This window comes from Dermochelys coriacea, chromosome 2 (assembly GCF_009764565.3).
Source record: "Dermochelys coriacea isolate rDerCor1 chromosome 2, rDerCor1.pri.v4, whole genome shotgun sequence".
Classification (NCBI taxonomy): domain Eukaryota; kingdom Metazoa; phylum Chordata; order Testudines; family Dermochelyidae; genus Dermochelys; species Dermochelys coriacea.
Genome location: NC_050069.1, coordinates 59,252,890 through 59,271,764, shown reverse-complemented (window position 1 = coordinate 59,271,764; position 18,875 = coordinate 59,252,890). Strand labels below are relative to the sequence as shown.

The following is an 18,875-nucleotide window of genomic DNA, read 5'->3' as shown; positions in this document are numbered from 1 at the left end:
AGGGACTGTACATGGAACTGTTAGCCATTACCCCCCACCCTCACCCTGGAAGGGGTCTGAACTGAGACTGACCCAGCTGGAGAACTGGGGTTAGAGACAGAGTCTCTAGGGAGGAAGCCCCAAGGGTGCTTCTCCAACCCAGAGCAGGAATCTTTGCATGTAAGCTGTCCAACTAGGGAGCTGAGATAGGCCCTGTTGGTCAGACTTAAGACTGGAGCCTGGAGAGGGCTATAGAGATGTTGCCAGTGGAGGAGTATTGTGATGAGAGTTGGACTGTGAAGGGACTGAGCCCCAGAAGAGCTGTGGGATGTTACTGAGGGCTTTGAGATAGGCTCGGCTGGACAGTATACCTCGCAAGGGGGTTGTTTTGTTTAGTTTCACACATGGACTTGGTCAGAGGGCTGAGTCACCAAAGACATGCCTGATGAGTGCAGCAGCTGACAAGGGGTACTGTGAGTGGAGGAAGTTGAGGAAGAACTGCAGAGACTAACATGCAACCCAGGGGTGCTTGCAAGAGGTGGGTAACATCCCATTACAGCACCCGTGTGTGAGAGGTCAGGCTGGTGAGGGCATTCCCATGCTATTGGGGGCATTCTGGTAGAACCATACTTGTCTATTCAGGGTTACACCTTTCACTTAAAGTGACAATAATTGCAGACTGTTTACATTTGGTTCCTTTGTGAGTCTTATTTTAATTACAGATTCTTTTTTAAAATAATAAATTAACCTAACTAATATAATACATTTCCTGGACACCTTTCATTTTTAATCAGATGCCAAGGGGTCCTTGGCAGAAAAAAGTTTAGGAACCATTGGATTACAAACTTGCCTTAGACTGAGCTGCTTGAGTCCATCACTGTAGTTAACTTAGCAAACAGAAGGCTAAAGGGTGACTTGATTACAATCTATATGTACCTACATTGGAAACAAATATTTGAGTGGTCCCCTCAATCTAATAGGGAAAGGTATAATGTGCTCAAATGGTTGGAAGTTGAAGCTAGACAAATTCAGGAAATAAGATGTACATTTTTAAGGGTGAGAGTAATTAACCACTAGAACAACTTACTGAGGGTTGTAGTGGGTTGTCTATCATTGACAATTTTTAAATTTAATATTTTTCTAAACTCTGCTCTAGGAATGATTTTTGGGAAGTTCTGTAGCCTGTGTTCTACAAAAAGTCAGACTAGATGATCACACTGGCCCCTTGGAATCTATGATCACTCTATACTCCCAAGGAACTATTTGACAGTACCAGGTCTTGGCTGCACTTTTGGAGCAACAAGTGACTGATAATTTAATTTCTTTATTATCATAGCACTTAATCAGAACTGGGACCTGCGGCATAGATAAATTACTGCACAGAGCTTCACAGCCTTCAGCGGGGCTCTTCACAAGCACAGTGTCTACTTGCATGGAGCCCTGTTGAAGTCAATGGGGTTCTGTTTGTGGGAACAAATTGCAGGATTGTGGCCTAAGAGAGGAGATGCTTAAACAGGCTGATTTAAACAATCTGTCTGTGAATCTCAAACCATTACAAATGCACTTTAATAGATCTAACTATTACAGTCAGAGCACAAATAGTAAAGGGATTCTATCCTCTACCTCTGCCTTACACGTCCTCTTCATTATCCTTTTAAAAAAGATATTCAGGTTTCAGATAGTAATTCTCAAACTTTTAGTAGACTATTCTCAAACTTCAGAGTAGCAGCCGTGTTAGTCTGTATTTGCAAAAAGAAAAGGAGTACTTGTGGCACCTTAGAGACTAACAAATTTATTTGAGCATAAGCTTTCGTGAGCTACAGTTCACTTCATCGGATGCATTTGGTGGAAAATACAGAGGAGAGATTTATATACACACACAGAGAACATGAAACAATGGGTTATATCATACACACTGTAAGGAGAGTGATCACTTAAGATGAGCCATCACCAGCGGGGGGGGGGGGGGAAGGGAGGAAAACCTTTCATGGTGACAAGCAAGGTAGGCTATTTCCAGCAGTTAACAAGAACATCTGAGGAACGGTGGGGGGGAGAAATAACATGGGGAAATAGTTTTACTTTGTGTAATGACTCATCCATTCCCAGTCTCTATTCAGGCCTAAGTTAATTGTATCCAGTTTGCAAATTAATTCCAATTCAGCAGTCTCTCCTTGGAGTCTGTTTTTGAAGCTTTTTGTTGAAGGATAGCCACCCTCAGGTCTGTAATCGAGTGACCAGAGAGATTGAAGTGTTCTCCAACTGGTTTTTGAATGTTATAATTCTTGAGGTCTGATTTGTGTCCATTCATTCTTTTACGTAGAGACTGTCCAGTTTGGCCAATGTACATGGCAGAGGGGCATTGCTGGCACATGATGGCATATATCACATTGGTAGATGCACAGGTGAACGAGCCTCTGATAGTGTGGCTGATGTGATTAGTCCCTATGATGGTATAGAATAGATATGTGGACAGAGTTGGCAACGGGCTTTGTTGCAAGGATAGGTTCCTGGGTTAGTGGTTCTGTTGTGTGGTGTGGTTGCTGGTGAGTATTTGCTTCAGATTGGGGGGCTGTCTGTAAGCAAGGACTGGCCTGTCTCCCAAGATCTGTGAGAGTGATGGGTCGTCCTTCAGGATAGGTTGTACATCCTTGATGATGCGTTGGAGAGGTTTTAGTTGGGGGCTGAAGGTGATGGCTAGTGGCGTTCTGTTGTTTTCTTTGTTGGGCCTGTCCTGTAGTAGGTGACTTCTGGGTACTCTTTTGGCTCTGTCAATCTGTTTCTTCGCTTCAGCAGGTGGGTATTGTAGTTGTAGGAATGCATGATAGAGATCTTGTAGTGTTTGTCTCTGTCTGAGGGGTTGGAGCAAATGCGGTTATATCGCAGAGCTTGGCTGTAGACAATGGATCGCGTGGCATGATCTGGATGAAAGCTAGAGGCATGTAGGTAGGAATAGCAGTCAGTAGGTTTCCGATATAGGGTTATGTGACCATCGCTTATTAGCACCGTAGATCACTCTCCTTACAGTGTGTATGATATAACACATTGTGGTGTGTGTGTGTGTGAATCTCCCCTCTGTATTTTCCACCAAATGCATCCGATGAAGTGAGCTGTAGCTTACGAAAGCTTATGCTCAAATTTGTTAGTCTCTAAGGTGCCACAAGTACTCCTTTTCTTGATTCTCAAACTGTTTCATCCTCTCCTGAGATCTCCATCAGCTGAACATAAAAATCTTAAGGGCTTATCTCTGTGTTTTTCATTCTACCCAGTAGATTAAATTCTGTCTTCGTGCCTGTGAAATCTTGCTGTACACAGTGGGTATAAATGAAATCAGAATTTGGTCCTGGAGCCCTATTTGGATGTCTGATGGTGTCTAATAATAAATATAGTAACACAATCAACTGATGTGAAACTGGAGTAAAAGGAGACTCAGTAGGTTGACTGAGGGTGACTGGATGCAGCTGAGAAATTACTGAACTAGAGCACTGGATCCTACATTCTCTGTGAAAACAAAAGTTCTGTGGTCTTCAAAATTGGGCTCAATAAAGAACATTTTGGATATAAAAGCACTAGGCTCCTGGGAAGTTTGGGCTTCCTCTCCCAGACATCTGAGGTTCCTTCCAGACCTATATTTCTATGATTATCATACAACTTGATGTCTAGCTGCATAAAGAGCCTTGTATTGAATAAAGTGCACCTGACTTATCTAAGTATGGACCAAGAAATGTGCTCTACTGATAACTTTTAAACAATATTTATTGTATTATCCCTTTTACCGGAAAAAGACACCACTGACTACAGAAAGCACTGATATCTTGTAATAAGTATTATTGTGTCTCTCAAGGTGAAATGGCCCTGGGTCAAATCCTGTTTCCACTGATATCAATTGCAATTTTCCCTCAAACCTAAACTTCAAAACTCCTGTTCTATTAGTTGGTCTTCTATGAGCTGAGATTGCCATTAAAATCCAATATTTTCCATCCTTGCACCCCATTGAATGCAGTTGGTAAAGAGATCAGGACATCCTGTGGCCAGTCTGGTGGCTTCATACCTGTTTGTGTTCAGCTTAGGCATGTTGTCAGCAAATTGATTTGATGGTGCTGCTTTTGGCTCAGCTGGATGGCTCACCACTGTCTGGCCCATTTTATTATTCCTCTTCAAGGATTGGGTTAAAGTGAAGTGGACTTTATTGCTCCTCACACTTTGCACTCATTTGTTTGTCTGACTATTGGTGCCTAGTTGGTGCCATGAATTCCTTTCAGATGTATTTCTTCAACTTTTCCAATGGCTTCATATTGTCACCACAAGGTGACAACACATCACACTATGAAATATCAAGACCTATCAGAATGGCCACCAAAATTGATGAGTTCCTCCTCACATCTTGTTATGTTAGCTAGAGCTCGTATTCTGATGCTGCTTATAATCAACAAGGGAGACATGCTGGAGACAGCTTATCAGGTCTTGCTGCAAGACAGGGACTGGTGACAGGAAGAGGAATAATTCCCTGTAATCTATGACTGACAAGGCACAATTTAACACACTTCACAGACAAGGCTGGAAAAAATTGTCCTTGTAGGTTGACACTGACCTGAGATCATTCTGGAAAATGTCAGTGTTCTTTGGTTATTTCCTACAAGCAGAACAAGAAAGAGATAGATAGCAAGAAAGAGAACTGACTTGACAACAAAGGGTATACAGAAGGCAGGAATGCTGAAATATGGCTTGGACTTATCCATCTGCACATTTCATAATTGTATGTTCAGAGCCCCAATCCACAGAAGAAAACCAAGCATTTTCTTAACAAATTAAAAAGGTAAACACATTTCAAGAATTTGTGAATTAAAAAAAAAATCTTAAACAGGTGTGTTCCTTAAACTGATTTTTATCCTTAGATTTTTTTCTTTGTAATCTTCTAATTAAAGTCTCTCTAACATATGCCTTTTCTCAATCACAAAACGATATGATTCGTGTTACAGGGTTATCTGTTGATGAATCCTTTCATATATATTTTTTAAATATAGCAAATCAGGAAATGGCATTGTCTAACTTTGGCATGAAACAGTGTTCCTAGCCAAGTTACTCACAATTCACCATTTACTCTGAGCAGACTTTAGATGGGGAACAGGAACAAGACTAATTATATATCTGATCTTTCAAACTTCTGATATGCCACCCAATTAGCCCATCTTAGTCTGGCTTTGGCAGTTCAGAATTAATTCTGATCTGATTTAAGGCCTCCAAAGAAAACATAGTTTTAATCTTTAGTAGATAATTTAGCATTTATTATAGGGGTTAAATAAGAAGAGTGCAAAATGGCCAGGAAAGTAATTTTTTTTCTTACTACAGAAAGAAGGGCTGTTGATTAATCGCAGTTAACTCATGCAATTAACTAAAAAAATTAATCATGATTGATTGCACTGTTAAACAATTAGAATACCAATTGAAATTTAACTATTTTTGGATGTTTTTCTACATTTTCAAATATATTCATTTAAATTACAACACAGAATACAAAGTGTACAGTGCTCACTTTATATTATATTAAATATTTGCACTGTAAAAATAAGCGAAAGAAATAGTATTTTTCAATTCACCTCATACAAGTACTGTAGTGTAATCTTTGTCGTGAAAGTGCAATTTACAAATCTAGATATTTTTGTTGAATAACTGCATTAAAAAATAAAGCAATGTAAAACTTTAGAGCCTACAACTCCACTCAGTCCTACTTCTTGTTCAGCCAATCACTAAGACAAATAAGTTTGTTTACATTTACAGGAGATTATGCTGCTGGCTTCTTATTTACAATGTCACCTGAAAGTGAGAACAGGCATTTGCATGGCACCTTTGTCGCCGGCATTGCAAGGTATTTGCGTGCCATATATGCTAAATGTTCGTATGTCCCTTCATGCTTCGGCTACCATTCCAGAGGACATGCTTCCATGCTGTTGATGTTTGTTTAAAAAAATAATGCATTAATTAAATTTTGACAGAACTCCTTGTGGGAGAATAGTATGTCTCCTGCTCTGTTCTACCCGCATTCTGCCATGTATTTCATATTATAGCAGTCTTGGATGATGACCCAGCACATCTTCATTTTAAGAACACTTTTATCTGTAGATTTGACAAAACCCAAAGAAGGTACCAATGTGAGATTTCTAAAAATAGCTACAGCATTCAACCCAAGCTTTAAGAATCTGAAGTGCCTTCCAAAATCTGAAAGGGATAAGGTGTGGAGCATGCTTTCAGAAGTCTTAAAAGAGCAACACTTTGATGCTGAAACTACAGAACCTGAACCATCAAAAAAGAAAATCAACCTTCTGCTGGTTACATCTGACTCAGATGAGGAAAGTGAACATGCATCGGTCTGCACCGCTTTGAATCATTATCGAGCAGAACCCGACATCAGCATGGATTCATGTCCTCTGGAATGGTTGAAGATGAAGGGACATGAATTTTTAGCACATCTGGCATGTAAATATCTTGCAACGCTGAGTACAACATTGCCATGTGAATGTCTGTTCTCACTTTCAAGTGACATTGTAAACAAGAAGTGGGCAAAGGTAAACAAACTTGTTTACCTTAGGTGATTGGCTGAACAAGTAGGATTGAGTGCACTTGTAGGCTCTAAAGTTTTACATTGCTTTATTTTTTTAATGCAGATTTTTTTACATAATTCTACATTTGTAAGCTCAACTTTCATGATAGAGATTTCATTGCAGTCCTTGTATGAGGTGAATTGAAAAATACTATTTCTCTTTTTTACAGTGCAAATACTTTTAATAAAAAAATATAAAGTGAGCACTGTACACTTTGCATTCTGTGTTAATTGAAATCAATATGTAGAAACATCCAAAATATTTAAATAAATGGTATTCTATTTTTAATATGATTAATTGGGATTAATTTTTTTAATCGCTTGACAGCCCTAACCAAAAGAGATGGAAAATGATTACACATGGATTTCAGAACTGTCTGAAATATGAAAAACATAGTCTTGCTAATGCAGAGAAAAAGACTTATTGCTTGCTTTAGCCAGCTCTTATATTTACTCTTAACAAGTTTATTCAACCTAGCAGTATTTTGCATGCCCTGGTCTTTTGTTGACCTTGGGAGAATTCCACTCAGCTTGTTAATGCCTATTGAGCAAAAAAACATTAATGACAAAGGCAGTGTGCATGTGATTTTTTTGGAGAATTTCTCTAAATTAATGTAAATATTATATCTGTAGGACAATCAAAGGGCTTTAGGAACTAGAAAGAACTCCCAGGAAATTCAAGTTAGTGCTTTCTCTGCAACTGTTATGTTTATTACCCCACATGCTAGATTCTCAAAGATCACATTAGATTTGACTTTTAGATTACACAGGTAGACTGTTCAACTCTTACAAATGCTGATGATCGCTTTCTTACATCATAGGTATACTCTATGTATACTTAATCCTGCTTCAGAGTGGGGGGGAAGGGACTAGTGAGGGACGTTGGACTAGATGACCTCTTGAGGTCCCTTCCAGCCCTACATATCTATAATTCTGAGATCATTATTCAAAGGGACTAGTGGTGTAAATGCTCACCAGCATGAATAAGAGTTATGCAGTGTAGCTGCAAATGAATAGAAATGAAAGAATTCTCACGGTAGGTAGAGATGAGATGAGTTCCAGGGGGAATTTGGTGGCCTGTACATAGTGCAGGTATGTTATTACCCTACACTGAATGGAATGTTCACTGAATTCAGTCATTTGCTCCCAAGGATCTTATTAGAATATGGGTAAAAAAAAATATGATGTACTAACTCCAAATGGATAATTTCAGTTCTTGGGATTCTGGTAACCTCTGTAAATGGAAGATATTTTACTACTTTTTATTACATGTGCCATCTGACATTCTTACCCGAACTAGTGAGAGTCCTGTTGCTGCATGTACAAGCAGAAAGGAACAGAAAAGAACTATTAAGAGACCTGTGAAGAGGTAATTACAATATTCAAATCTTATGTCATGTCTAACATATGGCTTTCTATGGAAAGGGCATGATCAAAACTGATGCCAAGATAATGAACTTGACTACCTCTGAATGAGTCACCTTAACAAGTGGGGATATGAAGGGTGAGCGAGCATTGTGCAGACAAGATCAAAAAGAGTAAGACTTCTCTCACCCATGGTTGAGAAAGAAGTTGCTGGTAATATCATCAAGCATTCCTCAAAAGCAGAGACTGAATTTACTGGGTCCAGCATGCAAGAAACATTATGTATTGTAAGCAAATTGTACCAGTTGTGATGGGGTGTCCACCCCACACAAGGCCTGAAGGGGTAAATTAGGCCAAAGAACCTATAAGATGTACCTGGAGGAAAGACTAAGGCCTAATTGGCCAATGAAGCCCATCTGGGGGAGGAGCTGGGCTATATTTATAAAGCCAGGCAAGAGAAGGGGGCTGCAGGGAAGTAGACTGCAGTCATTTCCTGGGAGAAGGGAGGTGTGTTTGAGCCTACAGGGTCAGTTTGTGGTTACTTCTGGGATTTGTGGATGGAAACAGAAACTGTAGGATGGAGTCCAGGGAAGAAGAAACAGGTTCTGAGGGAAAGCAGATCACTGTTGCTAGGTATAGGGTCCCAGGATTGGAACCCAGAGTAGTGGGTGGACCTGGGTTCCCCTACTAGCCACTGAAGAAGTTGCACCATTAGAGCAGTGCCAGAGATGACTGCTTGAGACTATTTGTGAGGAAGGACTTTTGGGATCCCCCAGAAGGGGAAAACACCTAGTGACCTGGCTGGGGGGGCAGCCATGAAGAGGAGGCTGCAGTTCCTAGAATGAGAGGAAAAAGTGTGCAGAGAGAGAAAGTGCAACCGCCAGAAGGGGCATTGGCTTGGCAGAGCTAATCCCAGAACCCCTACGAGTCAGTGCTATCCAGCGGAGAGTAGAGCTGTCCATCACACTAGTGTTTGGAAATAAACTCACCATGAGGTTTCACATATCTATTGAACAACATGAGAGATAGGGAAGACTCGTGATGGATGGATATAGGCACAGGGCAACTGCACCTATGTTCCCCCTCTGAGGTCCACCCACTTTAGGCTTCTAGCTCCCAACTATCACTGGGAAGAGTCTGGTATCTTATTCTAACCTGACTGGGAATTTTAAAGCTGCACAGCTCCCTTGCCTTACACTGATATCCCTAGCAAGCCAGTCTCTGCACTTTGCTTTCTCTCTGAGGGATATGGCTAGTGAATTGCCAGACATTGTAAGTTACCACACAGCTCCTTCTAAGCAAGCACATTAATTCTCAAGGTAAGGGCATGGTAGATAAAACATATTAAAAATAATAACAGAACCTATACACAGGCTAGAAAGCTTATTGGGGTAACCCCCAACTCCAGCCAAGGACTCTAGTATGTTTCAGTCCTTCAAAAACCACAACTGTTTTTTCCCATGGTTACAAGTTCATCCATCTTAGATCCAGAACCAGAATGGAGGTAGGTAGCCTCTATACATCTCGGGTCTTTGATCTTGGCCTTCTGTAATAGGTATTGTAGCAGGCACTAACACCCTTCTTAGGGCAGCTTCAAAAGGGATTTTGCACAACAGGAGTTGGGGAATTTTCATTAACTTCTCTCTAGGAATTCCCCAGGATATCCACTTAACATGTGTTATCCCAAAAATTCATACTTGGCTGACACATTTTCAATATATTCTTTTGAACTCCCAAGTTTCAGAGCTGTCGTATCTCCCCACGAGAGAGGTTGCATACAATCGCTGCTCACAATGGTACATAAACATAATACAATAAGGTCCTGCAAAGATATTGCAAGAAATTTCCATATGTGTCACAGAGATCACATTTCAAGATCTGCAGTCATGTCACAATTATCCATCACCAATGATTGACTCCTATTTTCTAGGTATGAATTTAAACAGTGGAGGGCAGTTCAAAAACACCCCTTCAGTATCTTTCAGTGAAGCAACAAATCACATTTATCACTATGTAAAGCTCCTGAGAAGTTCAGTGTGAACAAAATTGCCATCTGATCCCAATCTAAAACAAGATCAATGATGACCCTGATAAACACATTTTCAGCTCCAAAGGATGGCTGAAGCTGATACTGGAACTTTCCCAGAATTTCTTTTTTGTACAAATGCACCTGGAATTGGATAGTCACTGCTGTTTCAATCACCTTCCCTAAAAAGAGGAGGTATAGGTAAGGGAACAGTCCAAAGTCAACAGAATGTTTCTTATGGGGATCCTATAGAAGCCATGCCAGGGCACAGTCGCATATCAAAATAAAATTATTAAAAGTGCCACATCACCACACAAACATTGTGATAAATGAAGATGGGGGTTAGCTCTCTTTTAGGGATACTCATCTAGCCAGTTAACTACAAAATCCCTGTTAGTAGCTATTCTCTACTTGCTCTATCTGTAAAGGGTTAAAAAAAGCCCATAGGTAAAAGGAAGGGAGTGGGCACATGACCAAAAGAGCCAATGGAAGGGCTAGAACTTTTTAAAATTGGGGAAAAAAACTTTCCCTTGGTTGGTCTGTCTGTTGTTCTCTGGAGAGAGGAGACACAGAGCAGCAATGCTGTAAGAAGCTAAACCAGGTATAAAAAAATCATCAAATCATATCTAGGAATTACTTATCTGAACCCCAGATATGTAAGTAGATCAGGGAATGTCTAGGAAGATGTGATTAGGGTTATTTCTTTTATTTCTTATTAGCCTGTGGACTCCTCTGTGCTAACCCCCAAATGCTTTTGTTTTGCTGGTAACCATTAAGCTGGACCTCAAGAAAACCATTCTTGATGCTTTAATTATTATATTACCTTTTTTTAAATCTAGCTATAGCCTAAGTTCCAGATGTATTTTCTTTCTTTTTATTTTTAATAAAATTTACTTTTTCAAAGAACAGGATTGGGGTTTTTTTTGTCCTAAGAGGTTTGAGCATACGTTGTTTCATTAACTGGTGGCAATGTCTTATTTCCTTTCTCAGCTCTTCCCCAGAATGGGGGTGGAGAAGGTGAAAGGGCTTGAGGGTACCCCACAGGGAGGAATTCCCAAGTGCACCTTCCTGGGCTCTCAAAGGGTTTTTTTGCATTTGGGTGGTGGCAGCATCTACCCATCCAAGGTCAGAGAGAAGCTGTAACCTTGGGAGCTTAATACAAGCCTGGAATAGCCAGTATTAATTTTTAGCATCCTTGCGGGCCCCCACCTTTTGCACTCAAAGTGCCAGAGTGGGGAATTTGCCTGGACAAACATGCACATAGAAAATTCATTGTTTTGCTTTTGATATATTTTCTATATGTATCATCACCATCATTGGTGGTTTTCCGTTAGGACCGAATCTAGTGGAAGTGAGTAAAAAAAAGTTCTGATGGTAAAGCTCAGTGTCACTAATCCTTTGTTTGATTGTATGCATATAGCTGTGTTCCTAAGGTGGTACCACAATTACCCAAGAAGGCAGAGCTCACAAAGTGCCACAAACTTAACCACTACTGCTCTGCAACTGCAGGTTAGCACTTGCAAAATGTATGACCAATACCTATGTAAGTTCATAAGGTATAGTCAGAATTTTGCCTTAAGGTGTATAGAGTTGGCATAAAATGAATTTTAGTGACTAAAAGATGGATGGACACTCCTACTGCACTAAAGTCACAGAAGAGACTAATAGAAAAGTATTCACTGCATTTGTGGTTGTAGTTGGGAGGTAACCTTGACTGACATAAGGCACTTTCCAACTTGCGCACACATCCCTTTTATTTAAGGAGATAATGGGCTAATTCTCACTTAGAAGCCATATGAGAATAACAGCAACTTATTTTTCAGCAGATAGAACAAAAATATACCTCACAGAACAGCTGATATTACTTTAAACTTACCTGTAAAGGCTAACTTTAAACTAAATAGTGCCAGCCCTCCCTTATTCAAATAAAGTAGAATACTGCCTCATGCTTTTGTCAACTTTGGAAAGATCTGACATCTTACCTGTACAAGAGATCTATGCACTCAGGGACTTTCTTTGCTGAGAAGTCTTTGCACTGATGCATGAGGTTCTGTGGGGGAAAAAGCACAGGTGGGCTGTAAAGAATATATCTACTGTGTGGCATATTAATGTTATCCCTATATATGAGGAATAAAAATGTAAGAGTACAGACATGTTAATGGCAGGCCTGCTTTTATTCCTGCAAAGCTGATGAAAAATTGCCAATATACTTAGGAACAAAAAACGCAAAACCAAAATATGGCACCTTAATTACTTTATCTTTTTGAATTTGTAATAAAGGTTCACAGAGAATGCCCTGAGATCAGTGTTCAGCAGGACTTATCAGTAATTTAGTCTGTATGCCTTTATTTCAGAGCTCTTGAGTTCTGTTCTGTTTTTGATAGTGGTCACATCATGCTAGATAGTGGGTACCCTTTGAATAGTATACCTTCTTCACTGCCCTCTTCTTGTGATAGCTTCCATATTGACAGAATGCCAGAGGGGCTCATAAAGTCACTCATCAGTTTTTTTTGGAGAGTAGAACTATCCAAGGATAGCTACATCCTGGATGAGAGATATCAGGAGAATACGCTTTAGGCTGGTGACAGCTTATTACAGTGCCTGTGTTGTAGGCATTACATGAAATAGAAGAATGGTGCGGGCACTCACTAGACTAAACTGGGAGGAATGATCTAGTTATATCTATTTCTATTTGTGTATGTGTTTCAGAAAAATGTGCACTCCAAGGAGACTATCCCTTGGGGTTTTTCATTCTCATTCAGGTAAAACCAGAGTTCATATACAAATATGAAACCAAATGTGATTAGGAAAGAACATTTTTCAGGTAAAATTTTAATCAAGTCAAAAAATTAATGCGAGGTTAGGTCTACTAGATTTCACAGCTTTGGACTGTGTAATAAATACCTTTTATGTGAGGAGTTCTCTGCACTTCTCTCTAGGCCCCTATTCTGAACAAACACACTGTCTGATGGAATCCCACATAATTAAGATGAAATTTGATTTTTGTTTAAATTTCTTTCCAGTGCCTTATTCTTTGCCTGGTCTCTGATTTGCTGAATAGTCTTGCATCACCTGTCTGGCTGAGAAGAAATTGACTGGTACCCTAAGCACCTCCTGTATTGTTCTTCACCCATAATTATTACAATAAATTCAAGAAGGATAAAGTGCTCAGGAATAGGACCATTGGACTTGGAGATGGAAAAGTCCCTAAAAGACAATGGCACCATCTTGCCATATAGGAGACAGTCTTCTGAGAGTGGATTCAGGAAAGCTGAACTAAGATGAAATAAGATTACAAGAAAGCTTTTATAACCAGCAGCAATTCTGATAACATTTCTGTAGAGGTTTTTGAATCATCCTATAGAATTTAATAGAAAAATTATATCCCTCCTATAGATTTCTGTATTGTGTTTTTGAAAACCTACAGAAAGGCTATATCCTTTGCATTTAAGTAGGGTTTAGTATAATTTTTAAATAACCCTATTGGTTTAATCCTTATTCACATCTATAGAATTTTTCTATAGACCATCAGTTGCAGGAGAGAGTGTGGACGAAATCACAACCAGGGCACTGCCATGCTCCCTGTGTTGCATCTTTCTGCAGCAGATGTATGTAACACTGCTCAGAGCACCTCCTTGCCCAAGCTCCTAAGAACGAAGGCCCAGATCCACAGAGGTAGTTAGGTGCCTAACTCCCATTGATTTCAATTGGAGGTGCCCAAATATCCGTGAGGATCTGAGGATAACATTTTAGAACATCACAGTTTGGGTATTATGGGCCTGATTCAATGCCCATCTGAGTCAACTGGAGTCTGTTCATTGACTTCAATGAATACTGGATCAGGACATATATATATGAGCTCTTCACCCATCCCTGCCCTCACCCAACCCAACAACTAGATCCGAAGCCAGAAATTAGCCCCAAATGCTCATCATGATTCCCACTTCTTTCATCTTTATTCGACAATGTGTGTGAGTTATTTGTTAGATATTTTCATAAACTGTTGGTCATGCAAACTGGGTAGTTAGACTTGTTAGCTGTTTGGCACAAGGAACCAAGGAAACTTACAGCACTGCATACCTAATACAGAAATAAAATGATTTTAGGACCATTAGTCAAGGGAAAAATGTAATCAAACTGGGCTTGATAGCAGATACTATAGATCTAGATATCATACACCCACTATGGACAAACCATGCCATGGCAATCAATAATGGCAATCCAGTGGAAAAGACTTGGAGGCTGACTGTCTCCCTAATTAAGAATTCAGTGATCCTGGATGCTATCTAAACAGAAACTATGTTCCATTTTGATACAAAGGATGAATGTCAAACATCTTCAAACATTGTCTAGGATTAGGGTGACCAGATGTCCCATTTTTAAAGGGACAGTCCCATATTTAAGCCCTCCTGCAGGTGTCTTGACTTTTTCTTTAAAATGGGCAAATTGTCCTGTATTTTCTGTCTTCCCCCACATCAGTATTGGTGGGTCCTGCTGTTGGCTGGATCCCTGCTCACCAGCTGTCCACCCACCAGTGGTGAGTGTGGGGGTCCAGTGGCTGACGATGGGGGTGGGTGTTCAAGGCTGGTGGCAGGCCAAAGCTGCAGTGCGTAGGGCCAGCTGCTCCCCCTGCTGGTCCTTCAGCACAGCCCCTACTGCGTGCTGGTTCTTGGCTAGCAGGGTCCTTCCCCCTCATCCTGTTTTCAGCCGGCACTGGCTGCGAGCTGCGGTGGCTGGTAAGTGTCGGCAGGCACCAGGTGGCAGCCGGTTACATGTCGCCTATGCTGTTCACTCATCGGTCCTTTATGTGCTTCCCCCGATTGCTGTCCCCTCTCCCTGCTTTGCCCCTTCACCTTGCCCTAGTATCGCTGCTCCTCTGTACCCCCCGGCGGAGCGCGTCCCACTCCCAGCGCTGTTTGGAGAATTAGCCCCTGGTCAGAGTGCTCAGCTCACCAACAGCCTGGAAGGCTCCTTCCTGGGCCGGCACCCCAGGAAATCCCAAGACCCTTTGGCCCGGGCCAGGAGAAGCTGAGCCCTGCATATGCTAAAGCCCTGCACAGTGCTGGCACGGGGAAGCCTCTCTGCCCCTCAGCTAATCTCTGGAGTGGCGGGGGTGGAGTAATTTTACCAGGTGTCCCTTATTCAGCATAGGGAAATATGGTCATCCTATCTAAGATGCTCAGAAAGAATAATCAGAGGGATGTTAATTAGCCTAGCATCTCAGAGCACTGTAGCAAAAGAGGTGTTCAGCTCAATAACAACATATTCTGTGGTAAAATACGATGTAGTTAGTGCATCAGAATAACTTAGCGCTTATACTGTACACAGCTGAAAAGCAACAGTCTTAAACAGTACTGAGTTCAATTAAACTTCAAACAGGGTAGGATTTTCAGTGAGGCTTCCATATGTGCATGCTCAACTTTCCACATGCATACACCCTTGTGCTCCCTGATTTGATCTGCACGCAGGTGACAGTATATGAAGTGGGCAGGAAGGGATGTGTGAACATACTCCTGTGGAGGACAACAGTTAGAAATCAGCCTTTTTTTCTAGTAGCTGGGACAGTACAAGATGAGTAGTGAACCCAGGCTGGATTCCTACAAAGGACCAGGCCCTATATCAAGTTATCTCAGCAGTTATGTATATAACGACAGGCTGGATTCTGACCTTATTTATTTCAGTTTTACACCCAAGCACCTTCATTGACTACAATGGTGTGAATGGTGTGGCCCAACATCTTTTTCTGAGTAAGTTATTCCATCCAAAGCACTATTTTGCATAGACCCACTTGTGCCCTGCCAGCATTGTGTGTGTCCTGTATGGTCTTTTTACACTTCCAGATCCCAAAAGCTTGTGGTAAGACTTCAGCATTGTAAATACCACGTTGAACCTTGATATTGCTAAAGGAGTCAAAGTAACAAAGAGAGTTAAATGCCTGTTTGATAGCTGAAGTGTATTATGATTATGGTGGTTATTGTGCCAGCAAATGAAGACCATTTAATGAACAGTGAAAGGAAAAGCTAGGGTATTTGGCATTTCTAATAGTTTACTTGACTTGCCCACCATCTAGTGTTTACTCTGAGGATACACTAAATAATGCTGCAGGAAGCAGAAACACCAAAACTGCTTAGTTCATGAAAATACACAGTAAAGCTGATGTGAAAAAATAAATACAAGATGATACCCTTAACATTTTGCTTTGAGGAGGATATGGACAATACTGACAATGATTAAATAGATTGAAAGATTGATCTGAGACATGCTGGGGGAAATCCAGATATTGAGAACATGCACCTGCCTGCCAGATGTGTGCCATGGCAACTAGGCCAAAAAAAAAAAAAAAGAATCCCTCTTAACTCTCAAGTTTCAGGTCTAAATACTTTAATTATTCTCAAACTTGAAAGTTTAAAGTACAGTGAATGTGGTGATTCAATTATTTTAAATCAGACTTCCAAATCAAATCTCTCTCATATACACTTCGACAATTCCAGCTTTTGTCTGTTATATCAAGCATCCTTAACAAATATGGCACACTAATGTATGCTTGTAGAACGGTACCCAGACCAATCTTTTGGTTCTGTAGAGACCTTCCATATTGCACCTCCATTGTTGTATACTTTAGAGCATGTGTTTCTAGAGCTCTGTTTTAAGAAAGCCTGACAGCATCCTTACAATTATAGTGTACACTGCAAATTTTATAGCTTTATCTGTGCCAGTTATATGGGTTTCTATGTCCCTGCAACTGTTAGTAGGCAATCAGTGCAAATGTATATGGACTAAAAAAATTAGGTCCCACAAAAATGGTATAGGTTTTGAGAACAACTAAGTCCCACTATTCAGTGTTTGTGGCTAAGACTCAAAGTTGGTATTCCCTGACATGAATACCATGCTCAAGTATTGCCTTCTGGAGGGGCAGAGGTTGAGTGCATGACCATTCAGAACTGCTGGTCTCTCTTTTCACACATATATAGCTAGGACACTTCCACTGCCACTCCCTAGCATACTTGACTGCAGGGGTGGGCAAACTATGGCCCGTGGGCCACAACCAGCCCACGGGACCATCCTACCCAGCCCCTGAGCTCCCGGCCGGGGAGGCTAGTCCCTGGCCCCTCCGCTGCTGTTTCCCCTCTCCTGCAGCACCGCCAGCCCTCTGGGCCACCACTCTTGCCGGGCAGCATGGCGGTATGGTTGACTCCAGCATGGTAAGGGGGCAGGAAGCAGGAGGTTCTGGGGGGCAGTCGGGGAAAGGGAGCAGGGGGCAGTTGGATGGGGCAGAGGTTGGGGGGGTGGTCAGGGAACGGGGGGGTGGATAGGCTTGGGAGTCCTGGGGGGCCTGTTAGGGGGTGGGGGATGGATAGGGGTTAGGGCAGTCAGGGGACAGGGAGTGGGGGGAGTTGGATAGGGGGTGGAGTCCCTGGGGGCAGTTGGGGCGGGGGTCCCGGGAGGAGGCAGTCAGGAGACAAGGAGCAGGGGGCGGTTGGATGGGTTCTGAGGGGGGCAGTCGGGGCGGGAAGTGGGAGGCGGGATAGGGTGGGGGCCAGGCTGTTTGGGGAGACACAGCCTTCCCTACCTGGCCCTCCATATAGTCTTGCAACCCAAATGTGGCCCTTGGGCCAAACGTTTTCCCACCCCTGCTCTACTGCCTTACCATAACTACCTAATGCATGACATGGCTATTTTTCAAAAGCTCTATCAGAAGCATTCCTTGCTGACCAATGCTCAAATGTTAAGCATTCATCCTGGCCTCCATTCCAAGTAAAGGAAGAGGAAATGGTGTCATCACCAGAGAGTTTATAGGAGTTCTCCTCCAGGATTTATAGGATTTTGACCTCTCCTCACACAATTCCTCTGGTTCCCCAAAAGCTCCCAGAATTCCTTTCAAAATCTCCCAGTAAATGAGCTGAAGTGACACTTCTCAAAGTCACATTTCGAATGAGTGCTTGAGATTGGTGAGAAACTGAATTGGCATTGGCTAGTTTACTCAAAATCAATTGACAAAATGTTCTGGTTTTGTTGCAAAATATTTGACAAGAATGCCAAATTGTTGCTTGTGCTTTCCAGGTACAATTACTGGCATAACTTAGCTGATGCTCTGAAACAACATGAAAAGTCACCCAGCCATTTTAAGGCCTACTCCAAATGGTTGGAGGTTGAGTCCAGGTTCAAGTTGAATAAATACATAGATGCAGAAAACCAGCATATTATTAATGTAGAAACCCAACACTGGAGGAACATGCTTGAGCGTCTGATCTCAATTACCCTCTTTCTTGCAAAGAATAATTTGGCTTTCCAGAACTTGTTGGATAAGTTGTTGACTAAACATAATGGTAATTTCCTTGGTTTGATAGAGCTCCTTGGGAAATATGATGATGTCATGCATAAACACCTATGTCGAGTAGTTTGTAAAGAAGCTATGAACCACTACTGCAGCAAAACAATTAAAAAAGAATTGATTGATCTTATGTCAAGGACGGTGCTTCATAACATATTGATGTGGCTCAGCAAAGCAAAGTTCTACACCATAATAATAGACTGTACTCCTGACATTAGTCACAGTGAAAAGATGTCATTTACAGTAAGATTTGTTGATGATGGGAATGGCTGTATCCAAGGAAAGGAACACTTTATCTGTTTCTGGTCTATGGATGACTCTACTGGAAAAGGCCTAACAGAACTGTTTATGAATGTTCTGAAGGAGAATAAAATGAAGCTTCAGGAATGCTGTAGCCAAGGCTATGACAGCAGCATGAACATGAAGGGAAGAAACAGTGGGGTCCAGGCAAGGATCTTTGCGTTGAATCCAAGAGCTTTCTTCGTGACTCGTGGCTGCCATTTCCACAACCTGGTTGTGTCAGATGCAGCATCATCTTCTTTAGATTCAGTATCTCTCTTCGAGTGTACTTCAAATAA

The 18,875-nt window shown here is 41.4% G+C and overlaps 1 long non-coding RNA gene across 1 annotated transcript; it reads left to right on the top strand.

Moving 5' to 3' along the window:
• The first annotated feature begins 395 nt into the window (after positions 1 to 395).
• LOC122458446 lies at positions 396 to 16,346 on the top strand. The gene is made up of 3 exons (XR_006278495.1): positions 396 to 517; positions 4,239 to 4,601; positions 16,336 to 16,346. It is a non-coding gene; the product is annotated as an uncharacterized LOC122458446 (long non-coding RNA).
• Positions 16,347 to 18,875: the final 2,529 nt, after the last annotated feature.